A 9,307-nucleotide genomic window follows, 5' to 3' on the forward strand; every position below is an offset into this window, starting at 1 on the left:
CTGATTCACTGATACGGAGCAGGCTTTGCTCAGTCAAAATATTGATGGAGGCAAGGACTTGCGGTAAAAGGAGATTTGATTGTGTAAACACACAGCTCACCATCGAGGCTCCCTGCCTTGGGCTCACGGCCTGCCTTTCAGGGATAAAAAGCACAGCATGTTTTTTTTCATGTTGTCAGGAGCCTTCCGAGGCCTGCCTTTGACAGGTTAAAAAAACTGAACACTTTCTACTTTGTACCACTCTCCACGAGGGAAAATCCAGTCATTTTACGTGGCTCTGTGCAGAGTGGACGTGGCCTGTGGTTGTCCAGGTCGATGGATCTGCCCCTCACGGCCAATGTAGAGTCTGCACCAAGGTTCTTGCCAGAAAATCTAACCCTAATCTCTGCTGGTCGAGTCTTATCGAAAGCTTATTTTTAAGAAATAACATTCACGCGAGATGACCCAAAGATATGTATGAAGTCCATCTGATCCACATTCCATCCTAAGTGCACGAGCCCAGCAGAGAGCTAAGAATTTAGGAAAGAACGTGGTACCCCCATCGGGTTGCCCCGTGAGTGGCACTTGGGTGTTAGCCTGAAGCCCACAATGGGGGACGTCAGCGCGAACAGTGATTTGATTCTCACTGGTGTATTTACTGGGAGTGTCGTTAAAGACACATTCTGTTCCTTCTGGGCATCCTGTAAACACCCATTTGTTTCTAACCTGTGAACTTCAAATCATGTAAATGATCATATCTCACTCTTGGCTCTGGTCACAGAAAACTTTCTGAACTCAGCCCGCACCCCCTCACCCCTCCATGACTCTAGAGCTCTCCTTGGTACGCCTCTTGCATGCTGGCCCTGCGTGCCTTCCCTCGCCCCCGACTTCCTCTCTTCTGTTAAATATATCTCTGCAAGCTGCCTCAACCTTTCTTTTTTTCCCTCCTTATCTTGGAATGCTTTTGATTCAATTTTTAGTTTTTTGATTTGTTATTTTGTATTTTAAATTTTACTCTATTTTTTCAACGACCACATGCACATCACAGACGTGCCATAGGGCCACTAGTCTAGAGACAGAAAACTAAACCTCCCTCCTTCCGCCGCCACTCCGTCTTCAGTCTCTGTGTGTCCCAGAGACAGTCTACACATATACAAGCCTGCACGTGTGAGTGAATTTAACATCTTCCTTATAATTTTGATATGTACTGAAACTAAGCAACATTTTCTCCAACTTCCCAGTCGGTTATTTCCTTTTCATTCTTATGCTCTTCCTGATAACACCTTAAGTCTTGCCGAAAAAAGCTGTGCGTTTCCTTAAAAGCACACACATACATGTGCACACAAACTGCTTTCTTAGTGTGTAGAAATGGGTAAAAAAAATTCTGCCTGAACTGTTACCAAGCAAGATTCAAAATCCAGAAAGAGAGGAGAGGACCGTGAAGCCAAGGAATTCTAACGGCTGGGGTAGCTTACTGCAGGTGAAGGCGGATCACAAAATCCATTCCATGTCCGAAGGCTTAGTGAGGTTTCCAGCACTGGCAGAGGAAGGACAAGGACCTCTGCAGCCTGGTGTGTCCCCTTGGGCTGCCGGCTCCCATCCTCGGGGACCCGCTGAGAATAGTGCAGTGATCTGTGTGCTGCCTGTGTCCATGTGGTCCAAGGGGAATGCACTATGGGAGGGAAACCTCAAGTCATCGGTTTTGGAACTTCAAACACAATCTTGTGGCTTTGGGTTTTCTTACAAGAATCAGAAAAATAAATACACTTTATTTATATGTAGATGCAGAAACCATCGAATTGCATTATAAAATGGCAATCTCGGGAGGGCGTGTGTGGGGGGGAAACAAGCATCATCTCTGAGCCCAGCGGCTGCTGGGGCTGAGCTCTGAGTCAGCACGGCGGCGACCACTCAGGTGAGCCCGGGCAGCAGTCCTCACTCTACCCTTTTAGAAAAGAACAAACAAATCCTCCCAGCCTTGAGGAGAGAAGAGCTCCAGGGCAAACCAAGTAGCCGAGGTCCCAGGCAAGTTGACTGCCTCCAAGTGGAGACAGGACGCTGTTGTCCTAACCGTTGTGCTTTAGAGAAAACAGAGGATCCCATGCAGGAGCTGACTGTCGGCTGTGTAAGGGGCAGTCAGTTCACACACATTATCTCATTTAGTCCTCAGTGAGCCTTCGGAGACCGGCCTCCTGTTATTTCATAAAAGGGCATGAGGCTTACACGGATGAAGTGACCCATCTGAGGCCATAGGGCAGGAACAGAAGAGGAAACCAGGCTCTGTGCTTGGATTTTGAAAGTTGTCCATTGCCCTTTAGGCATCCAGAAAGGGAACACACTTTTCCCGACTTACACGTCCCTTCTGAGATCTTTGAAGACAAAATCTGAACCCTCTGGCAAAATTCAGAGATCTTGGGAGGTCTACGGCAGCGGTTCTCAACCAGGGACAATTTGGGGCCCCAGGGCACAGTTGGCCATCTTTGAAGACAGTTTTGGTTGTCAGGATGCCTGGGTGGCTTAGTCGGTTAAGTGTCTGCCTTCAGCTCAGGGCGTGATCCTGGGGTCCTGGGATGGAGTCCCAAGTTGTCTCCTTGCTCAGCAGGGAGCCTACTTCTTCCTCTGCCTCTGCCTGCTGCCCTCCGTGCTTGTGCTCTCTCTCTCTGACAAATATATGAAATCTTAAAAAAAAAAAAAAAAAAAAAAGTTTTGGTCGTCACTGTTCTGGGGAGGGTAGTTGCTACTGTCGTCTGGTAGGTAGAGGCCAGGGGTGCTGCAGAGTACCCTGGGTACACAGGCCGGCCCCACAACAAGGAGTTCTTTGCCCCAAGATATCATACAGATTGACAGAAGCTGAGAAACGCTGGTCTATTGGCACAAAAAAGTCAAACCTTGTAACTGACTCAACACTTTTTAAGAAGTAATATAGATCGTTATTTTTTTTTTTTAAGATTTTATTTATTTGACAGAGAGAGAGAGACAGCAGGGGGAGTGGGAGAGGAAGAAGCAGGCTTCCAGCAGAGCAGGGAGCCTAAGGCAGGGCTTGATCCCAGGACCCTGGGATCACACCCTGGGCCGAAGGTAGACGCTTAATGACTGAGCCACCCAGGCACCCCTGTTATAGATCTTTAAGGAGAGCGTGCTTCTCTGTAGCCACATTGTATCCCCCTAATTAAATTTTGTGTGTCTTTAGCTCCTCTCATTGAAGATCTTATTGCCCAAATAAGTGTATTCCCAATAAAATCTACCTAAAGAAACTTTCCGTTTTGCTACAGATTTATACATACAGTGAAGGTGAGGCTTCACATGAACATGGACGCCAACAGGACAGGATCCACACTACACAGCAAGAGAAAGGATGGGATACTTATGCAAGACAACAGGGCACTTTCTCAAAGTATAACTGACGTGCAATATTATATTAGTTTCAAGTGTATAGCATAATGATTTGATATTTACATACTTTATGAAATGATCACCACTATAAATCTCGTTACCATCTGCCACCGTAGCAAAGTTTTGCAATATTATTGACTCTATTCCCTATGCTGTACTTTACGTCCCCTTGTCTTATTTATTTTATAACTGGAAGATTGTACCTCTTAATCCCCTTCGCTAGTTTTGCCCATCCCCCCTCCCCCGAACCATCACCTTGTTTTCAGAATTTGTGAGTCTTTCTGCTTGGGGTTTTTTGTTCCTTTTACTTTTTAGATACTACGTATGAGTGATATCATATGGTATTTCTCTTTCTCTGTCAGACTTATTTCAGTCAGCATATTACCCTCTAGGTCTACCACGTTGTCGCAAATGGCAAGCTTTCATTCTTTTTTATGGCTGAGTATTATTCCTGTGTGTGTGTGTGTGTGTGTGTGTGTGTGTGTGTGTGTCACATCTTCTTTATCCACTCATCTGTAGATGAGCACTCAGGTTGTTTCCATGTCTTGGTTATTGTTACTGATGCTGCAATGAACATAGGGGTGCGTGTGTCTTTTCAAATTACTGTTTTCGTTTTCTTTGGATAAATACCCAGAAATGGAATTGCTAGATCATACGGTAGTTACATTTTCATTTTTAAAGGAAACTCCATTCCATTTTCCAGAGTGGCTGCACCAGTTTCCATTCCCACCAGCAGTGCCCCAAGGTTCCCTTTTCTCCACATCCTTACCAACATTTGTTATTTTTTGTCTTTTTTGGTAATAGCCATTCTGACAGGTGTGAGGTGACATCTCATTGTGGTTTTCATTTGGTCCTCTGCTCACTTGGGTTTTTTAAGAGTGAGTCATGTGATTTTTTATATGTTTTGAATGTTAATCCTTTATCAGATATATTATTTGCAAATAGCTTCTACCATTCAGTGGGTTGCCTTTTTGTTCTGTTGATGGTTTCATTCACTGTTAGAAGCTTTTTAGTCAGCACACTTCTTGCGCATGAAGCATCTCGACTTTAAATGCATCAAAGCCTCAAATGATAGCCGTTGTTTGAGACTCTTGACTAAATGATTCTCCCAGAGTTCCCTGAGTCCATCGTGGATTTTAACATCCCTTCCATGGCAGCTAGTTTATCGTCATTCCACATCTATCTCAGACACAGATGCAGCGCCAGTAAAACAAGCCCACAGAGGACGCAAGAGGAGTCCCAGCACACTGACGGCTCACCCTCCCCCAGATGAAAAAGGAGATGTTTGTAACGTGGCTGCTTCCCCGCCTCTTCACTCCAGGGCATTCTTACATCTGGCAAGACTAGAAACCACAAGTCAAACACAGAATAACTCAACTAGCTAACAAAGAGATGATCAAGAAAGCCTTTGGCAATCTCAATTGCTATCATTTCACTTCTATTCTTCCTTTTCTGTTCTAAAATTTTTAGTAATTCTGGAAGCAGCATTTGACTAGGAAGAATATACATCTTCTGATCAATTCTTAGACTGATAACGTAAGTGCCTCAAAAGCTATTGCTTTTATTCATTCTTGTAACAAAAAATTGAAATGACTTTATTTAAAATTTGCAAAAAAGAAAGCAAATCATGTGTAGTCTCACACTTCCAGATATTTAAGCAGTAGACACAGAGGGTTCACAGAGGTGGACCCACAAACTGCAGTAGGGACGCCCTATGAAAAGCCATACTTAGTTGTAGCCAGTTGTAGACAGACAGGGTATGTTGACTTTTCACAAACCCAGATTATTATGTAAAATCTCTTAATTTTTAAATATCGACTCTGATTTTTTTAAGCACCGGGCCAGCTAAACAAAACACATCTGCAGGTTAAAATTCAAATGCCAGGCCACCAGTTTGAAATCTTGAGTATATAATTTTGCACCCAAACAAGGGTGAATAGAGGAAACTGGTGTGAGTTTATTATATTTTTACAATTTTAATAATCATATTATTAAATGTCCATGAAAGCACATTCTCAATAATATGAATGGGCCTTAGGCCTCTGAACTTGAGAAAATATTGAAATACTAATGTGGCAAAAGAAAGATGTTCGCAAAACTTATTTTTACCAGGAAAACATGTCTTGATCCACATAGTTGCGTGCATGTAACTTAGAACTCATCTTTACTGAAAGAAATCTACTGGTAATATGAGTGTGTAGCAATTGAGGATGGAACGGAGAAGATTCTGGGACGAGGGATGAAGTCGCTCTGAGACCAGAGGGCCAGGGCTCCTGGTGCCCAGCACAACTGGAAGGAACACCTTTGAAGGATTATTAAATTATTAAGAACATGAGAAAGTTCCTTTTCAATGCCCAAGCCAAATGAATTAATTGTAGCCCATATCATAAGTGAATGTAACTGTGGAGCAATGCACACCCACTTCTTCAAAGAGATTCCATCTTTACAGGAGGGAAGGTTGGCCGTCTAAAGCAAAGCCCACAGAGCACATCCACCGTAATCTGGAATTAGAGTTTATTTGTTCATAAGTCAAGTTCGCTCAGGTGCTAATGTTTATCTACTCACTCTTGGAGCATTCTAGACCCTGGGAATATAGAGATAAACAAAATTGACATGGTCCCTGCCCTCACAGAGCACATGGCTTGGTGGAAGGGACAAAAAATAAACACAAGTATCCGAATGCTCAGATAATTGTAAAAAAGTGACAAGTGCAATGCAGGCATTGAACAGCCTCTGCAGAAACGCCCGTGTGCCCTGTCTTGAGTAAGCAATCTGAAAATCAATGGCGGGGGGGAATAAGACAACCATCTATTGGGGCTGTGATGGGCACCCAATCCACAGCCCAGAATTCTCGCCAGAAACTGTTAAGGGCATAACGGTTCTTCAGGGAGCAAACCTTGAAAGAATGAAGGTGAAAAGTATTATGCGAATTGCTTAGATGTTGTCATTAAACTTGTACCATTATACCTTTGCAAGAAGTAAGTCATTACCACAGGGACACAGAACTAGGGTACCCTAATCAGATCATATCAGGGACAATTATTTTTCACAGCAGTAAGCTTGCACATTGAGGCAGAGTCACTCTTGCTGTTGGCCCTGGTAAACCCAAATGTAGACTGGTATTTTACCTCTAGTCCCCGAAGGAGACCACGGAGACCATCCCCCACCCCTGGACTCACTTAAGGATGAGGAAACCTTGATCCAACCCCCAGACGATTTATTAAGTATCTGCTCTTCTGAAGCAATTTCCTCTTGAGCCTATGACCCAGCATCACCAAAAATGATTTGCTATTGAGGACATACAGACAACCAACCGTTGACTGTAAAACAGGAGCACAGCCAAATAAAGATTTATTTTTGTTTCCCGCTGTGCAAGCTTTGAGCTAGTGATTGTCATTGAGGTGCTGCAGCGTGTGGGACCAGGAAAGAGTCCCAAGGCTAACTCCAGTCATGAGAAGGACTAAAATTCAAACATCTTTCTATAATTCTCTTCCATCTACTTTATGAATGGAGGTGAGAATCGGGCTGTGTGGTTTTCACAGGCAACACGGATCTGAAATAAGAATCTGGCTATGCTTCCTCCCTCAGCTGTTTGATTGCCAATCACAGTCTGGTTCTAGCAAGGCTGCCAGGAAACATGCAAATGACTACTTCTTGGTGCTCCTTCTCAAGACCCACGGTCCAGCTGATGGAGCAAGAGGGCTGAGCGTAAAACACTGACAGCTGCCTTCCTTGATTTGCATGCATGTCTTGGACATCGACAGTGTGTAGGTCCTTTCCACGAGGTTGCGTGGAGGTGGGTGTCGGAAACCAAAGACTCGACTGTCCTTATTTCCTCATCAATACAATGGGGGTAAGACATGCTTTGTGAAGATTAAATAAGATCATTCAGGTCAAATGTTGCAAACAGATCCTGGCACATAGTAAATGCTAAATAAATTTAACCGTGAGTATGATTTCCTGCTCACCTTCCACTAGCTAGTAATTTACCTTTTCTGGCCCTTTCTCCTCAAAAGCAGAAATTGGGCCAGGTGACCTAAGTTTCTTCCTGACTTTAAAACTCAGTAATATCAGAAAATAAGAGCCTACTTCAAAGGCTTTTAGAACAGAAATCTCTTTAAATCCCAAGAAAGGATCTCAAGTTCCAGAATAAAATGGGGGAGTGTGGTTGAAACAACCTCATATGAATGCCAAGATTTGTTGCAACCCCAGACTCCTGTGGGATCATAAAGTGTCTTGGCTGTTGGAGGTGACAAAAAGTGTCTACTTGGTCCTACATTCACCAGGGAAGAAAAAAGGAACGATTCACAAGTTGTCACATTTATATATCATATAGATAATAATTTTTGTCTTTAAAATAGCTACTATGATCGAACATTTATATGTGCTGGGTTCTATATACAGTTTCTTTCATCTTCCCATTGACCCCATCAGGTAGATTTTTATAGGTAAGAAAACAAGCCTCAGAATGGGCAAGTAACTTGCCCAAGGACACAGAGCTATTATCTCCATTCTCAGTGGGTTAGCCTGGAATTGCACCCAAGTGTATGACTTCGAAGCCCATTCTCTTTTCACCAGGTTATGAGCCCCAGGTATTTGTTGAATGTTTTTACAGGAGGAATTTTTATTAGTGTGCATGAAACAAGAGTTCTCCGGCCACATTCACTGGCTGACCTCGGGGAGTGCCTGTGGGTGAGGGGATGTTGTAGGAATGGCATGAGCTGCACAATCTCCCTGGACCAGGTCAGAGAGGCAGCTGGGGTCAGCAGGGACACGGTAGTTTTGGGGGGAGTTATTGTCCATTGCGGTAAACAGAAAGGCTGTTGATGCTGACTGTACAGTGAAGAAAAGCCACTCTCAAATTTCTACCCCATGTGGCTTCTCATGGTTGGAAAAAACCAAGCCTGCCAATATCATCCACCACCAAAGAGAAAGGAGCCCCGAGGCCTTGGAAGATGGACCACCCGTGAGAAGTCTAATCAGGATCAGGCTTCCCAGCACTGAGGAGGACGGGGTGCATCGCGATGAGAAAGTCACCACCGTGAAATGCCTTCCAAACCTCCCCTCTATGCAAAGCCCAAGTCAACCACTCTAGCAGGGAGAGGGCTGTCTGGGGGCATTCCACCCGGGTCTTACCCCGGTTGCACTTGGGGTGCGCTTCCACCCAAGGCACGAAGCATGGTGTCTTCTCTTCACTCAAAATACAGCCTTCCTTCTCAAACCCTCAACTTCCAGCTCTGCACCACCATTACTCACTCTCCCAGCCCAGAGTCATCAGTCGACTCTTCCACAAACACCTAGACGACCATTACAAGCACCAAGTCTGTAGCTGACACTGCTTCCACTCAGAGGCAGATGCTAACAGCTGGTTCTTACAGATGACCTCAGTGAGATTCAAAGAAGTAGCTAATCTGTGTATGGCCACAGAGCAAGTCCGTGGTAGGATTAGGCTTCCAGGTCATGTTCTGCTGTCTCACTTTTATACCAAGGGAGAAGAGATACAAACATGTGAAAAGATTAAAAAAAAAATCCAAAAGTAAAGGTATGTTGGAGGCTTAACCCAGTGCTTCTCTGAAATGCCCCTGAGGCTAAGCATCCAGTATCAGATGGGATTTGGGGACGGGGGTGGCAGTAGGGTCATTTCAAGGATTTGCTTTTCAGAAAAGGGATCTTCATCTTGCTCTTTGTTCTTTCTTATCCGCATTGGTCATGTGGACAGCCTTCTAGGGCTCCTTCCGATATTGCTTACCCTGTCCACTCCCAGCAATGTCCTCCAATGCTTGAGGATAGCACCTTGACCTTCTATGAGGGCCTCTGTGGTTTCACTCTCTGCAGCCCTTTGCTCAACAGCTATTTGCTCTTTCCTCATGCTCCCCTCCATCTCCATCCTCACATGGATACTTCCCCTTGGATATTTCCTTCATGAACCCCAAGC

The sequence above is a fragment of the Ursus maritimus genome, unplaced genomic scaffold (genome assembly GCF_017311325.1).
Source record: "Ursus maritimus isolate PB19 unplaced genomic scaffold, ASM1731132v1 scaffold_30, whole genome shotgun sequence".
Lineage (NCBI taxonomy): Eukaryota > Metazoa > Chordata > Mammalia > Carnivora > Ursidae > Ursus > Ursus maritimus.